Here is a 16615-nt window from a genome sequence, read left to right as displayed (position 1 = left end):
GGCGCCTCAACCCGGCGCATCTCCTGGACTCGGTCTTTAGGGCGGAACTGGAGCAAGACATACCGGAGTTTTTTGACCGCAATGTGGATTCCGTGTCCAGTATTGCCACGGTCTGGGAAGCCTTCAAAGTTACTGTGAGAGGCTGGTGCATAGCCAAGGGAGGTGGGGTCCTCAGGTCCTTGCGCGGGGATCTGCACAGACTCGAGACCGAGATGCGTCGCTTAGAGGGCGAGCTGACACGGCTCCCGCGGGGGGCTGCGGTGGCCGCACAACTCCGAGAAAAGATGAATGAATACACGGAAGCGGCGGATAGGGAAAGTAGGTTTCTGGGGAAACCGTTCGTGGCGAGGATATATGGAGAGGGATACAGGCCCGGTAGGGCGTTGGCCTCGGCTGTCCGCCCCCCTAGGTACCGCAATTTCGTGGCCTCCCTGCTCGACGAGCGGGAGATCCCGCAGCGCAATCTCCCGGATCAGCTTCGGGTCCTCACTGACCATTATATCAGACTCTACACCACACACAGGTCGACGCCGATTAATCTACATGATTATCTCGACGACACGGCCATAGCCTGGCTGGGCCCTACACAGCAGGAATTTCTCCATCACGAAATCGAATTAGATGAAATAAAAGATGCGATAATGTCCATGTCATCGGGCAAGGCGCCGGGCTCGGACGGCATACCGATCGAGTTCTACAAAACTTTCATTCACACACTGGCCCCGGTGCTGAAACAGGTATACTATACTGCACTGGAGGAGGGTTCTCTGCCGGCTACGATGCGCGAAGCCCTTATCACGTCCTTGTTGAAGCCTGGGAAGCCGCCAGACCAATGTGATTCGTACAGGCCTCTATCGCTACTGAACGTGGACAGTAAAATATTGGCGAAGGTACTGGCTACCCGCCTTAATCTACTGATGGAGCGCCTGGTCCTTCCGGATCAGGCCGGATTTGTCCCTAACCGCGCGACCGCCCATAATCTGCGCACGTTGCAGGCTGTGCTGCAGGATATTAACCCACAGTGCGAGGCGGCTGCCATTTTCCTTGACGCCACTAAGGCGTTTGATTCCCTGGAGTGGGACTACCTTTTAGCGCTGCTGGAGCGCATGGGCATCCCCTTCAGCTTTCTGAATTGGATCAAGTTGTTGTATACCCGGCCCCAAGCCGCGGTCTTGCTCAATGGTGCCCGATCTGCCCCCTTTGCCATCCGCAGAGGTACCAGACAGGGGTGCCCCCTCTCTCCAGTGCTGTTCGCAGTCGCGATCGAGCCCCTTGCGGCTAAACTCAGGCAGCACCATAATCACCGCTCTCTTATCTATCCAGAGCGTCAACTGCTGGTCGCATTATATGCGGATGACATCACTCTCTACGTGCATAAGCCGCAGGAAACCTGAATCCTCTGTTACGTGAAATCACTAAATTCGGAGCCATATCTGGGATTCAGATCAACTGGGCGAAATCAGCCCTATTCCCCTTGACGGACAGTACTCTACCGTTCCCCCTGGACTACCCATTGCTGTGGGAGTCGGAGGAGGTTAAATACCTGGGCATCAGGGTGACCAGAGACCGGGAGGCCCTAATCCGGGCTAATTACGGGACGGCACTAGACAAAATTACCGAGAATGTCACTAAATGGATTCATCTTCCGCTGTCTATGGCAGGGCGTGTTTCCCTGATTAAGATGGTGGTTCTTCCCAAATTGTTATACCTTTTCACTAACATCCCCTATAGCCCGGGTCCCCACTTCTTCCGAGCTCTTAACTCCCAGATGTCTCGTCTGGTTTGGGGCGGGAAGCAGGCCAGAATTGGGCTGCGCACCCTCATGTTGCCTTACCACCAAGGAGGGTTTGAGGTGCCTAATTTTCAGCGCTACTATGACTGTGCCCAAGGGCACTTTGCTGCCTACTGGCTCCACCCCCCACCCTTTATGGCGCACCTGGCGGTGGAGGATGGGTACATGAGACCTGAGCAACCTTCCGGTTATCTATATTCGGAGGTCCGCTTGGGAGAACGTGACCCCACTACGGTTGACTGCACGGTACGGGCCTGGAAGCGCATTGCGGCACGAATGGGGGCCCCATTCCTATACTCTCCCCGTATGGTCCTAGCACACGATCCTAGACTGAGTGTTGCACGTGAGGGGCTCAGTCGCAAAATGCTTACAAAGCTCGCGATCTGCACGTGGGGTGACCTATATCATGAGGGGAGTTTCCGCTCGGCGGCGCACTTCTTTGGCGAGATGTCCCCGTCGGTGATGGATACGTTCCTTTATGTCCGACTGCGACAAAACATAAAGGCGGTCACGCCTAATTTCCCGGACGAGCCTGAGGTCTTGGCGCCTCTTCATGCTATGTTGCAAACGGACACCCCGAAACATGTGGTCTCCATGTTGTATGCCCACGTACAATCGGCTCCGTCCCCCCCCTCCCTCAGGGCGCGGACGGACTGGGATAATGACCTGGGGAACCAGATGTCGGACGAACAATGGGAGGAGAGTTGCTCTCATGCCACCGCGGTCACGGGGAATGCGCGACTCAGATTAGTCCACTTTAAATATTTGCACCGCCTCTACTATACCCCTGCCAAAGTGTGCCGAATCGGGCTGCGAGGTGATGACCGCTGTGTGAGATGCAGGAGGTTGGGCGCCGGCTTTCTCCATCTGGCCTGGACGTGCCCAGCTGTGGCCGCTTATTGGGAGGAGGTCTTCTCGGCCCTGTCCGAGATGGTCGGGGTGCCCACCGCGCCTTGCCCTGAGCTCGCTCTGTTGGGCCGGTCGCACCCGGTGCTCAAGACGCATCGGAAATTCTTTGCTCTGGGACTCCTGCTGGCCAAACGTCACGTGGCGTGTAGATGGGGACGAGGACGGGCGCCTAAATTCAAGGATTGGCTGAGTACCATGTCTACATGGCAGGAAAGGCTTCAGCAGTATGCTGATCTCTTGCCCCCTAAGTCGCGGCCTAGGGACCTCTGGGGACCCCTCGTCGCTTACCTCCTGCGGGCCGATGAGGGGGGAGATGCCGATGAGGGCGGGACTGGGAACGTTGGGAGAGCCGACTCCTCGGCCACGCCCTGTGCAGTCTCTACCCCATAGACCGTTACGACGGATTGATTGCCTTGACCCCTTTTTCGTCTTCCTGTTTCCCCCCCCCCCCCCCCCCCCAGGATGGGTGTACGGGACGCTCCCCGTTTGCTCGGACCGAGTACATGCTTGCTGGTGTGCTAGCTTTTTCTGCGCCTGCTACATGGGTGGGAGGGGGCGGGATGCCATTTCCCCAGCTTCGAGATGCCACCAAGCTTCCCCCGCCGCAGCGCAGGTTGAGAGGTTGTGTCGTGTGTAGCACCGGTTCATGTTCACTACATTGCATCAAGGATGTCTCCCCCCAGGTCACTGGCTAGGCCAGTTACGGGCAGAGCAACATAACCCTACAGTTGATTTGTACCCAGCCATGGGTACACCTCATACCACGGCTCTGCACTGAACAGTTTCTTACGCCACACACTAAGTATGGTGGACACGCACTGGGGGTGTACAGTTCTCATTGAAGTTGAAAGTTGGTTTTGACAAAATGAATAACGAAACCTCACAGGGTAATTGGTTGTGTGCTTCTTGCTGTTATCGTTGCCACTATATACCTGGATCAACAGCCTTAATGTAATACCCAGCGGCCGGTCGATATAGGTTGTAGGCGACATGCTGTGAGCCTGACTTACTCCTGTCTAGCAAGTGTTCTCTGCCTATTGCACTGCATGTTGTTGCTGCCGGCCAGGTGACATGGTTGTAGGCAAGAAGCTGTGTATGCTCTGTACTTGATCAATAAAGGTTTTTCAAAAAAAAAAAAAAAAAAAAACAATTTCCTTGGGGATTCAGGGTTGTCATGTTAAGAGGTTACACACACATTTGATACCCTGTAAGGTTAGCGGTTCAGAGAGTGCACTGTCAGCTAGCAGGACTATAGGCCAACATATCCAGAGGGTGTGCATGGAGTCAGTCTGGCACAATCTTGACGTTTATGTTGTCCAACAAATGAACAGTTTTACCAAAGGAGGTACAAGTCATCCTACAAAGTATGGAACTATGTTAAAATCCCCTCCTTTCAGGGTAGACCCGGGGGGAAGGGCCCCCACGATACATTGAAGTGCCTGCGAGTGAATGTCTGACATTGTTCTGCATTCTGTTCATCAATTGGTATTTTTGCATTTGTCACCCGAGGCGGGACGGGTATGCCCAGACATGGGTCCCATGCTCTCCATGCCACTGGAGTCAAGCTATCCTGGCTGATGAGAGGTGAAACCCCGAAACTGGTCCTAGGATGCTTGTTTCCAATCCAGGGAGGACCTGGACTGGCAGTTCGGGATGGACTGTTCCCATTGGGTGCAGGGTTGAGACTGATTTGCATATGGCTGGATTTAAAGCGTAATGGCATGAGGAGCAAGAAAGCGATTGATTTAAGCCCAGATCTCTGTACTGGTGTGAATGTATGACATTGTTATGCATTCTGTTCGTCAATTGGTGTTTTTGCATTTGTCACCCCAAGTGGGATGGGTATGCCCAGACGTGGGTCCCATGCTCTCTATGCCACTGAAATCAACCTATCCTGGCTGATGTGGGGTTTAACCATGAAACCGGTCCTAGGATGCTTGTTTCCAGTCCAGGTAATACCTGGCCTGGCAGTTCGGGCTGGACTGTTCCAACTGGGCGCATGGTCAAGACTGATTTGCATAATGCTGGGTTCAAACTAGAATGGCAGCACAAAACAATGGATGTAGGCCCAGATCTCTGTACTGGGTTGATTGTATGACATTGTTCTGTATTTTGTCCATCAATTGTTTTTGCATTTGTCACCCGAGTGGGACTGCCATGCTGAGATGTGGGTCACGTGCTCTCCATGCCATTGGTGTCAAGCTATCCTGGCTGATGAGAGGTGAAATCCCGAAACCAGTCCTAGGAGGCTTGTTTCCAGTCCAGAAAGGACCTGGCCTGGCAGTTCGGGATGGACTGTTTCCCTCTCTGAGCAGACCATATGTGAATACAGTAGTACAGCTGTGCACTGCATGTGCAGCGAAAGTCGGCCAACTATGATCAGGTCACTCTGTGTCTCACTGCTTGCCAGGGTTCAAGTGAGTGGCTCATGGTCCCCACCCTGAATCTGGAAAAGAGCAGGGGTCTCGGAAAGTGACATCTCTGGGTCCAGATCTCCTGATGCATTCCCAGCACGAGATGGAGTCCACGATTTTTGGCTCCCATGCTGGTTTGGTTTGCCCCTCCTTGAATGGGTTCTCTTTCTCCCAAGAACCTGGGATGGGGTGACCAAGGGAGACCGAGTCATCCTCAATTCCACTCCCGCCCCAGTTCCAGTAGGTCAGAGTGTCTGTTGCTCTGTTTCACATTCCCAATCTTGTTTGGGAGTGTCAAAGAAACCGATGGATGAGTTAAAGATTATTTTCAGGTGGGCTGGAAAGAGAAGCATATATTGGATTTTCAGCACCTGGAGTTTCTGTTTAACATCTTAAAACAAGCATCTGTGCTGCTCAACTGCCCGGGTGTACTCTGGGAAGATCATGACCTTGGAGGAAACACAGGCCTTGGTGATTCTGAGCCTCCTGTAGGATGACATCTCGATCCCAGTGGTTAAGGATCTGGACTATCATGGGTTGAGGGGGAGCCCCAGGGACAGCCGCTTAGTCAGGGCCTGATGTGCTCTTTCCATCACAAAGCATGAAGATAGCTTATATGGTGGAACCCAGAAGTGGAGCCACCCTTTAGAAAACAGGCTGTGCCAGAGTTCTCAAATCCCTCTGGGAATCCAACAAGGTACAGAATCTTTATCCTGGACCAGTTTTCAGCATCCTCTGTTCAATCATCCAGGGCGGCCATCACAGACAGCAACTTGGAAACCTGGCATGTAAGGGTTGTTACATCATCTTCATCATGGAGACTCCGGCATCAGCTTCCGTCACCTTGTCTGCTACTTTGTGGAGATCCTGGCGCAGGTGGGAGGCATCAATCAATCAATCACAACATTTGTAAAGTGCACTACTCACCCGTGAGGGTCTCAATGTGCTGGGGGAGGGCTGCTACTGCTCGAATAGCCAGGTCTTGAGTAGCCTCCTGAAGGTTAGTAGATCCTGGGTCTGTCATAGGAGGATGGGGAGGGTGTTCCAGGTCTTGGTGCCGAGGTGGGAGAACGATCTGCTGCCGGTGGTTGCTCTTCGGATGCATGGGGACAGTGGTGAGGTCGGCGGAGCAGAGCTGGCAGTTCGGGGTGTAGAAGGTGAATCATCTGTTGAGGTATGCCGGTCTGGTGTTGTGGAGTTCCTTGTGTGCGTGGGTGAGGAGCTTGAAGGTGATCCTCTTGTTGACAGGAAGCCAGTGCAGGTCTCTCAGGTGGGGTGTGATGTGGCTGTGGTGAGGGATGTCGAGGATCAGGCTTGCAGAGGCGTTCTGTATGCGTTGAAGTCATTTCAGGAGTTTGGCTGAGGCTCCTGCGTAGGGGGCGTTACCGTAGTCCAGCCTGCTGCTGACGAGAGCCTGGGTGACTGTTCTTCTTGTTTCAGTGGGGGTCCACCTGTAGATCTTGCGGAGCATGCAGAGGGGGTTGAAGCAGAAGGATGAGACGGCGTTGACTTGCTTGGTCATGGCTGGATTTGGCAGTGAGGGGGTCCTTGGTGAGTGAGAGGATCAGCGAGCAGTGTCATGTAGATGTTGAAAAATGTCAGGCTGAGGGATGATCCTTGGGGTATGCTGCAGATGATCTCGGAGGCTATGGAACGGAAAGGCGGACTCTCTGGGTTCTGCCGGAGAGGAAGGAGGTGGTCCATTCCAGGGCCTTCTCTCGGGACCCTGCGTTGTGGAGGCGTGTGCGTAGGGTGCGGTTACAGACAGTGTTGAAGGCGGCTGATAGGTCCAGGAGGATGTCCAGCAGGGCTCTGATGTCATCAGTGGCGGCGAGAGGGCAGTTTCGGTACTGTGTTTGCTGCGAAACCCGGACTGGGACAGGTCCAGGATGTTGTTGTCCTCGAGGTAGCGGGTCAGTTGTCCGTTGGCGGTCTTCTCAATGACCTTCACCGGGAACGGGGGCAGGGAGATGGTCCGGAAGTTCTTGAGGTCCTTCAGATCCACCTTGGGTTTCTTGAGTAAGGCGTTGATCTCGGCGTGCCTTCAGCTCCCCGGGAAGGTCGCGGTCTTGAAGGAGATATTGATGGCCTTGCGGAGATGGGGTGCGATGGTGGCGCTAGCTTTGTTGAAGATGTGGTGTGGGCATGGGCCTGACGGAGATCCGGAGTTGATGGTGTTCATGATTTTGATGGTGTAGTCGTCATTTATGTTGGTCCAGGTGAGCAGGGGATCGATGTGGGTGTTGGCCGTGGGGTCTGAGGTGTCAGTGGCTGTCGGGGCGACAAGGTTATTGAAGCTGTCGTGGATGTCTGCAATCTTGCGATGGAAGAATGTGGCAAGGGAGTCGCACAGGTCTTGCGATGGTGGGATGTCATTGGTGTTGAAGCTGGGGTTGGAGAGTTCCTTCACGAGGTTGAAGAGCTCTTTGCTGTTGTGCGAGTTGTTGTCAAGGCAGTCCTTGAAGGAGGCCCTTTTGGCGGATCTGATGAGTTGGTGGTGTCTGCGGTTGGAGTTCTTGTGGACTGCGTAGCTGTCCAGTGTCTGTTCGCGGCATCCACCCTAGTCTCCACTGCTACTCTAGTGTCCTGAATCGCTGTGAGGATGGCAGTCATGTCTGTGTGCTATGGGTTGGAATCTATATGGAGAGGTGCCCTTGCAGTCCCAGGGGTATCCATAACGGTTTTGGTGCACTGGTCCATTTTGGTCTGAGCCAGCTTCAGATGTGGGGGCTTGTCATCTTGGACCACAGAGCCACGCTCAGGCGAGAAGGCCAGAGGTACACCTAAACTGGCCCGCTTGTCTCATGCCAGCACAAGCAGCCAGCAAAGGTCAATGTGAGGTGGATCACGGAGAGTAGGTGGAGCAAAGCAAGGCGCAGACAGGAGGAGTGCAAGAGTTAGGCCAAGATGGCCCCCCACTCTCACCCAGGTGCATGTTACATGCGGGGTCTATGATCTCTTGCAGTCTCGAGCACAGTCAGGGCAACCTACTGCACTCTCCATAATCTGGCACAAAGTATGTCTCAAATTTCATACAGTTTCTTCGTATTTGAGGCAAAAGTCAATAACCATTTGGCAATCTCTTGGGTGCCCATGGTAGGTTCAGTGTATTGGTCCAGTTTGATTCAGGTTGACTTGAGCTGCAGGAGGCCTTTGTGCCTCGTCTCCAATTGTGGGTTCACACTTGCTCCGGGAGGACACAGCCACGCTCCCACTGGTCTACTTGCCCCAGGGCAGCATGAGCAGCTAGTGAAGGCCAGTGTGTAATGTGATTGTAGAGATTTTGATGTGGACCAAGATCCAGTATATCCTCGGTGTGGGATACCAAGTTTTGGTAGCCAAGTTCCAAGGAGCAAGGTAGTTGGTGCTCTGTGACCCTTCAATATATGGAATGCCGCACGGAGGGAAATGATGGTCAGGTGTGAAATGAGGTGGCGGCGGGAGTTGTCCCAGCCTCAGTGATCTAGCAAAAGTCAAGTCTCAGGTCCTGCAAGGTCTCTCCAGGGCAGACGTCACTTGACGCAGCCACTAGGGAACAGGAGATTAGCAGTCATCATCTGTGTGGCTACTGCGGCTGGTGTCCCAGAGTATTTGGGTGTAAATTGCAGGGGCCCAATGTGGATTTGTAAGTGTCAGTTGCAGCCCCAGTGGGCTCCATCTGTCTAGATTGCACTGGATTTAAGGCCTTTACTGGTGCAGTTGTCTCCTGTGGTCCTCCACCACTCAGGTTCGCAATGCAGAATGAATCGAGGCACAGGGGGCCATTCGAGTTCAAGGCCAAAGTCCATGCTACATTCTCCCACCACAGTGGAACTGCTCCTGTCTGTGTCCCAGATCGGGCAAGGCCCCCTCCACATGGCATAAGTTCCTGCGGGGTAGGCAATCATGAATCATCCCAGAGGTACAGGGCCACCATCGCCACCACAAGCAAAGCCCAGCATCAGTTAGCTTGGGTGCAGAAGGGGGGCGAGGAGGCCAAGGGATGCCAGCCGTCCTGCACTTCAACAACTTGCGTGGGGGCAGATCACCCCACGAGGTCAGCGCCTGTTATCAAGGTGAGGGTTCACTGCATAAGCAGGGAGTTCAGGATCCCATCTGTGCCGGTCCCCCAGGTCACAGTAGCAGTCAATCCAGCTCAGCAAGGCCAGAACACAAAGCCAGCAGAGCTGGCTGTTAATGGAGCTGCCAGGCATCCTGACACAAGTCTCACCTCCTCATGTGCACCAGCTCTAAGGCTATCTTTGTGCACTCCTCTCTTCCAGGAAAATTTCGGCATACGACAAATCCCAGTCTCCAGTGCAGTAGGCAGGCTGTGTATGGATTTTGTTGGGCCGTGGGAGCTGATCTAAAGCTTGACCACCAACTAGCACATTCTTACAAGCACCCCTCCGCTATCACCATGTTGCTGGAGCTTTTTCTTACTTTAAGGTATTTAGGGTCTGTCTCACGTTTGAACTGAGCGTTCACAGTCACTGCTTTATTAAGAGGGTATTTTTTACATCATAATATTTTCATTTTATTTTTAAGCACTCTTGTTTGTAGCATGATACTGCGTATAATGACTTCCATGTGCTTTCAGTTGTTGTTATGTTATGTTAAAATAATTTCTAGAGCGCACGTACACCAATTGGTTTCTTGGTGCTAAGTATAGGAGTATATGAGCGGCGGTGAGACTATTCATACGCCTGAACAAAAAGCCATTTCTTGAGGAGTCTCCTGAATACAAATAGGTCTGTGCAGGATCTAATACCATAGGGGAGGGCATTTTCATTTAACGTCACATTCTTGCATCTGATTTTTTTCAAACATCGGAGCGATGTGAATTTTTGTGCAGAATTTTCTTCATATCGTTTTGGTTCAGTACTTTTAATGATTTGGGCACACATATTGTTTGTAGAATGGTCACATTTAACTAGACTGGTTCACCAGGAGCATGCACATTTGAATATCGTTTAAGGTAACGCTTTGTATAAAACACTCCAAACGATTGCATAAAAAAAGTTAATAGAAGGTACATTTTCACACATACAGCAGCACGTGAGGGGGTCTTAAGACAGGTTTGCAATTTAGCTAAACATGCTATGACACGGATTGGTTACACATGCAAGAACCTGGAAAAAATCCTGCAGTTTCATCACAAAAGAAGGTCAATCAATTGCATATAATACCAATGAATACAGTCCGTGTAACAATAATGGACTATGCACAGGGCACACATTATTTATGCAACAGACAGACATTCCACACTTAAACAACTTAATTAAATCCTTTTATTTTGAATAAGCACTTTACGTTGCACTGCAATGCCAATCAAGTGAGCTATTTTAACAGGCTTCACTTATACATTTCAACCAAACCTGCTTTCCCAAGTAATCCAACAAATACATGTTAAGGCACTGTAAATGTGCATATATAATTCATATTTTTTGTATTTTATCTGAGTCAACATTTCAAATTATTTGCTGAGACATTCTGCCTTCCTGCACAGGACCGGCTTTAGCGCTGGTGGCGGCCGGTGCAACATTGTGTGTTGACGCCCTCATCCATGAAGGACATATTGACCACCTCCACGACTGATTTGCTCACGACCACCCTGTAACAGTGCCCCTCAACTCTTCATAAGAACTCTCTTTCAGATGCATCTAATAAGTTATATAGCACCACTCATACCAGTGTAAGGTGTCAGAGCATGTCATATTACACAGACAATCAATCATACATGTGTAATAAGCGTATGGTAAATGTTACATAAACCAGAGATCTACGAGGTGTAGGAGTGACATGTCATCCATACTTGTAGTCAGTATAGTTTAAGAGTGTTTGGTCCGGAGAAGCACAAACTCAGAATAGAAAACGAAACACCATATTTAGGGGTTGTCTTTAATAACAAGAACCAATTGCTACCCAAAAGAACCATTTTTGCAACTTGGATCTATGCTCTAAGTTATACTTTGCAGTGTTCATGGAGTTCTTTGATGTCAGTTATTAGCTCACTGTTCTATATTCGAATTTTAATTTATAAACTACAAGTAACAAACGAAATGCAGAAACCCACTGACCTGTCTACATTACATTCACTTTGTGATCTACATGGTACATGTTATTTGCATCAGGCATATTATTTTATGATTGGGCAAAACCTCAGCTAGATAAAATTCTGATCCCTCTCCAGGAAGAACATTAATCACAGGAGTTATTTTGACATTTATTCTGTTGCCTGGAAATTGCTTGAGGCAAAGAACACGCCATCCGGTGCTTTCAAAACCAAAAATAAACTTGCAAGAACTCCCTTAATACAAACTGAGATTAATTAATCTCTTGGAGGGCCGCTCGGTGGCGAGAAACTTCCACAGCAAACCAACAACTCACAGGCAAAGAGGGCAGATGAAGACAAGAGATAGAGATATTCGTGATCTTGAAAGCGAGATAACAGCGCCATCTCAAAGCATGACGCGCGCTTTCATGATCAGTAATGCATTTAAAAAGGAGCACAAGCCTCCTTAGCTGCGCTCCTATTACTGAAAGGAATGCAGCAAGTGGCATATGCAGGAAACAGTTGTCAGCCGCGGTCGGTAGTAGGAGTAACTGCAGGGCTGTGACTTGGGGAGGGGGAGGGGCAGGGTGGGGGGTAGTAAACTATGGATTATGGAGGTTTACGAGTAAGTTAACATATAAATTAATAAAACGAATTTCGTTGCGTGCACTGCATCGCATTTGGGGATGCAGTGCACGCAACGAAATTCGTTTTATTAATTTATATGTTAACTTACTCGTAAACCTCCATAATCCATAGTTTACTACCCCCCACCCTGCCCCTCCCCCTCCCCACGTCACTGCCCTGCAGTTACTCCTACTACCGACCGCGGCTGCCAGTTGTTCATAGCTGCTAAGGTTTCAGACTGTTATGTGGAACATATTCATAATTTAAGTGTAATGATGAGTGACAGTTCAGTGACTATGAGTGACCCTTTCTCGCTAGCAAAATCAATAAATAAAGATCATACTGAGGGCCGGTTAACAGAGGCCCTAGAAAAAACAGCCCACAGGCCACCCTAACACCACTGCCTATTACCCAAAGCGCACCTTCCCAATCCAACCCTGATTCCTGCCTGTCCCACTGAGTAATGGAGAGAAGTGTTTCCCTATTTGTACTTGACACTATGGACCAGGAACCTTTCTCCAGGCGTAACAGTGCTAGACTCTTTTTGACTCTTGAAGACAAAGGGGTCCATTTGCGCTAAACTTACACCCACTTGACATAGGTGGTATTTGGTGCTATGAAGGTACAAAAGTGTTCCAAACCTTCCCATGAAATTATTTTTCATGTGAAGAAAGGTAAAAGTGAATGTGACCTTCCATGCTTTCGTGCCTGTGTGCTTCTCCCCGCCCATATGCTTCTCACCTGCCTACTCCACATTGCTTTTCCTCCGAACTCTGTCCTCTGTTTATTCCCTGCACGCTTGCCCTCCTCTCTTGCTCTTTGCTTCTCTTTCCAATCCACACCCTCTGTGTAAGGAAACAGTGTTGTTACAACGCGAACCATTACATTGCAAGTTGTTACAACAACTTGCTGTAGGCAGCAGAAGGTGTTGGATTTACAATCCAACACCTTCCCTGCTGTTGCACAAACTGGAGTAGGAATAGCAAATTGTACTATTCCTAAATCCAGCGCGCCCCCTAGAGCAAGTTGTTGTAACAGCTTGCTCTGAAATGGTTGGCGTTATAACAACGCAGTAATTGGAACGACCGCGTTGTAATGACATTTATTTCTTTCTCCCTCGTATGTTCCTTCTCAGTCCCACCCTGCCCTCTGTGTAGCATGTGGTCCCCCTACCTGAGCCTCCTTGTTGTCCCTCTACCTGCACCCTACATGCCGTTCCCCCAACCTCCTGTGCTTAAAAAAACAATAAACATTTGTGCTACTTATTTTTTTATTTACTGATCTAACTCTGTAAATGAAAGAATTCTCACATCATTTTGTGGACGCTCACATGCATGTGAGCATGTTTAATAAAAGACAGAACCACTGTGCCACAACACCTTTTCATTTTCTTTAGACATGTTGCAAAGCATCGTGGATGCTGTACATCATGGACAAAAATGCTTGGCAAGGAATACAGGTCTAAAAAGCAAGGCCTATTGGCTTTGCAAATGCTTCTTCTCCTTGGCCACTGCCTTCTCAAGAAAACAAGTTTGATTATAACCACTAAGTGGCAGAAAATAAGTGTATTAGTACAAAAGTATTAAACTTTTAACACAGGAAATATTGGTCCAATTCAAAAAACGCAAAATTACATTTACAAGGGCAAATTCCATTCTGGAGCCTCATGAACTGTTGCCCTCAGAAAGGCCATTTCAAAGTGCGCACATTCCCGAATGTAAAAAAATGATGGTATCCCCACTCTGGCAAATGTTAAGGAGAACTATGAGTTTGATGGCACACATGTTGGGTCTACCTGCATTCTAAAAGTTGAGATGCCTGTTTTTTGTGGCTTGTCAGTTTAACCAGCATGCTGTGATCCTAGAAAACACATTTTCCTTCTCATGTGTGTCAACAAACCTATTTGCCAAAGAAGAGGAATGCTTACTTACCGCTCCACAGAGAATGCTTTCTCTGCTCCCCCTCAACAAGCAAATGACTATTTTCACGCCGCTTGTGTTATAAAAGCACTGACATGAAAACAGTCTCTGATATCCAGTGAAGTGTGTGCTGAGCTGGACTGGCCATGGCGGGCACTGGGCGTTTCCTTGCTGGACCGCTATTGTAGGGGCCAGTTTTGGGGCCCTGGGGGCCATTTTTGTTATCGGGGGCAGGCAATATAAGCCCCCGTAACAATATCGGCCGAAACCGGTACTAGAAAACAGCGTGGCCGCACCTGGACTTCCCTCTCCCAGCGGCTGGCTGAGCAGGTTGCCAGAGCTGGTTTTGGTTCCCAGTCTGGCCCTGAGTGTGTGCCCACTTTGCACAAGCCACTGAGCGCTTGGGATACCATGGGTGTGTACTCACACCTTACAGGGAACACTGCTATGACAAATTTTGAGCAGCATCATATATGAATGTTGAATTTCGAAGATTTATACATTCAATTTTATCATTAAAGAAACTCAATTGAAGACTTTGGTCATACTTACTTTGTTTGATTAGAAGCAGCTTATTTTGCCTATGCTTGGAACCAGCAGGTCTTATGGGAGTGCTATTTGGACCTGGTTAACCAGTTGGTCACCAGCAAGGGAATTTATAGTTTACAGTAAAATACACAGGAAGTGATGCAAAATTCAGTTGGGTCACTCCTAGGAAGTTTTACTCTATTGGTTAGGAAAATACCGGATGTTACCCCAGTCACAGGCTGGCAAAGTCTATACATGTGGCACCCTTAGTACTCTCTTCAGAACACTGCTTGGCCTATGGAAGACAGAAGATGGACTAAACCTGCTGTTGAGATCTGTGTTAAGAACCCTAAAGTTGGACCTGCTCCTATTTGTGCCCCAGGAGCAAGAATTGGACTCTGAGGGCCAGTCAGCTGGCCTCTTATTAAGCTCTGTTCAAACAAAACAAGGGGACCCAAAAGGTAATTGAGGACCTTGGGTAATCGTTAATTACAAGTAAACATTGGTCCTCAAATGATTTAAGGAATAATGGTGAATAAATATAGTACAGAATCGAAACTATATTAAGGAAGTCCAGCCGGACAACCAATTTAATTCTTCAATGAAGTGCAAACAATATTCAACAGCAAAACATATGTGGGACACAGTCCTGCATCCGTTGGGAAAGAAAGACATTTACATGACAAACAGACATTTCAGGCAAGGCAAAGGAGCTTATTTACAAAATCCGATGTTATAAGCTTATTCCGAGCAAACAGTGCACTTTTTTACACATGGGTTAATGTGCACGCTGTTTAAACTAGAGTCGACGACGTTTCGATCCTATTTCGAGGATACAAGGATCATCATCAGGACGTTAATATGTATGAGCCTGGTAAAGATAAGAAATTGCCTGTAGGGAAATGGGAGATGAAGTGAGAATAGAGAAAAGGGAGAAAGAGGAAAAAATTTGATCTCGAGTGAGGCAACTACGGTAATTTCGCCATAAGAGTGCACAGTACACATGCCGATGTGAGTGCATGCGTATTAAAAAATGGCAGTGGTTTGAACCACAACGGGTGAAATGGGCGAGCAGCGTGTTTGAAACCGGGGGGGGGGGTTATGGTTCACGGGACGTTTAGGGTGAAGGAGGCAAGCATTAGAATTGCGCCGAAGAAGGGGTGCTGTGAACGGCGAAGTGGACACTGATGAGCCAATTACGTTGTGGACGGAATAATGCAAGCAATTAATTGGTGACTATCGGACAATACGTGGATGAGGCAACGGGATGTAGAGGCCCGCTTACCGTAGTCAACCGAACAGAAGGAGAACGTGCTGGATGCCTGAATAGCCGAACACACGTCTCGCAGCGTAAAACACGGGGATCAGGATGTGCGAGTGGTAACCGGAGGAGTTGCTGAGGGAGGAAGAAGGCACGTGAGGCAGTGGAACATGAGAAGTGAACAAGAAGGGGTGCCGTGGGAGAGGATAGGTACCTGGTATAGGAAGGAACTGGGTGTTCCAGATAAGTAGCTCCGAGGGATAATCCGTCAAAAGAGAGGCCCGGGATTGCGGGTGTTGTCGTAGGAGATGCTGGGAGAGGAGAACAATTAGGGTGAGAAAAGGATATGTTGAGGGGTGAGCGTGAAGAGGTGCCACGGAGGAAGAGAATTACCTTAATTTACGAGGGAACGGGCAAATCGAATAAGTTGCTCCGGTAGGGGATCCGTGACAATACACTGGAATTGGAAAGAGCGGGTTAGTGACTCGGTCAGTAAGGGAGAACTGCGACGGGCAAAGGTGAGAACGCTTACCGGGATCAAGTGGCGTCCTCAGGTGCCGATAGCAGAGTGACGTGGAAAAGCGGAAGCATGCTTGTTTACATGCAGCGTGAGTGTGTGGGAAACTAGACCGTATGGACGCGCCGCCATGATAGGAGAGAAAATTAAAGATTGAGAAAGGACTACACAGTAGAGGAATCACCGCATTTGCGGCGATTACGGGGGAGAGTACATCAATGAAAATAGCACATTACATTCGGAACAATAATGAAAAAAAAAATGAAAAAAATTGTCTTAAGAGCTACAATTACAAAAGAGGAGTGAGATGCACCATATACGACAATAAATTACGAAAGTCATGAAAATTAGTGCAACAATGAGAAGAGCACATTGCATATTAGAAAATAGTGAGCAGATCTTGACAAGAAATTATATTATGAACAGTTCAGTCATCAAATTTGCAACAAGTGTGAGGAAAATTACATAAATGAGAAAGGCAAAATGCATTGTAGACTTCAAAAAGCAGATTGTGGAAAGAAAATAGGTTATGAGCCACAGTGTGGACTATATGACAGAATACTTCATAACAATGAAAATATGGTGGACAATTCGGAAGAGAAAACTTATTCAGA

This window comes from Triturus cristatus, chromosome 8, assembly GCF_964204655.1.
Source record: "Triturus cristatus chromosome 8, aTriCri1.1, whole genome shotgun sequence".
Lineage (NCBI taxonomy): Eukaryota > Metazoa > Chordata > Amphibia > Caudata > Salamandridae > Triturus > Triturus cristatus.
This window is presented reverse-complemented; position numbering follows the sequence as displayed.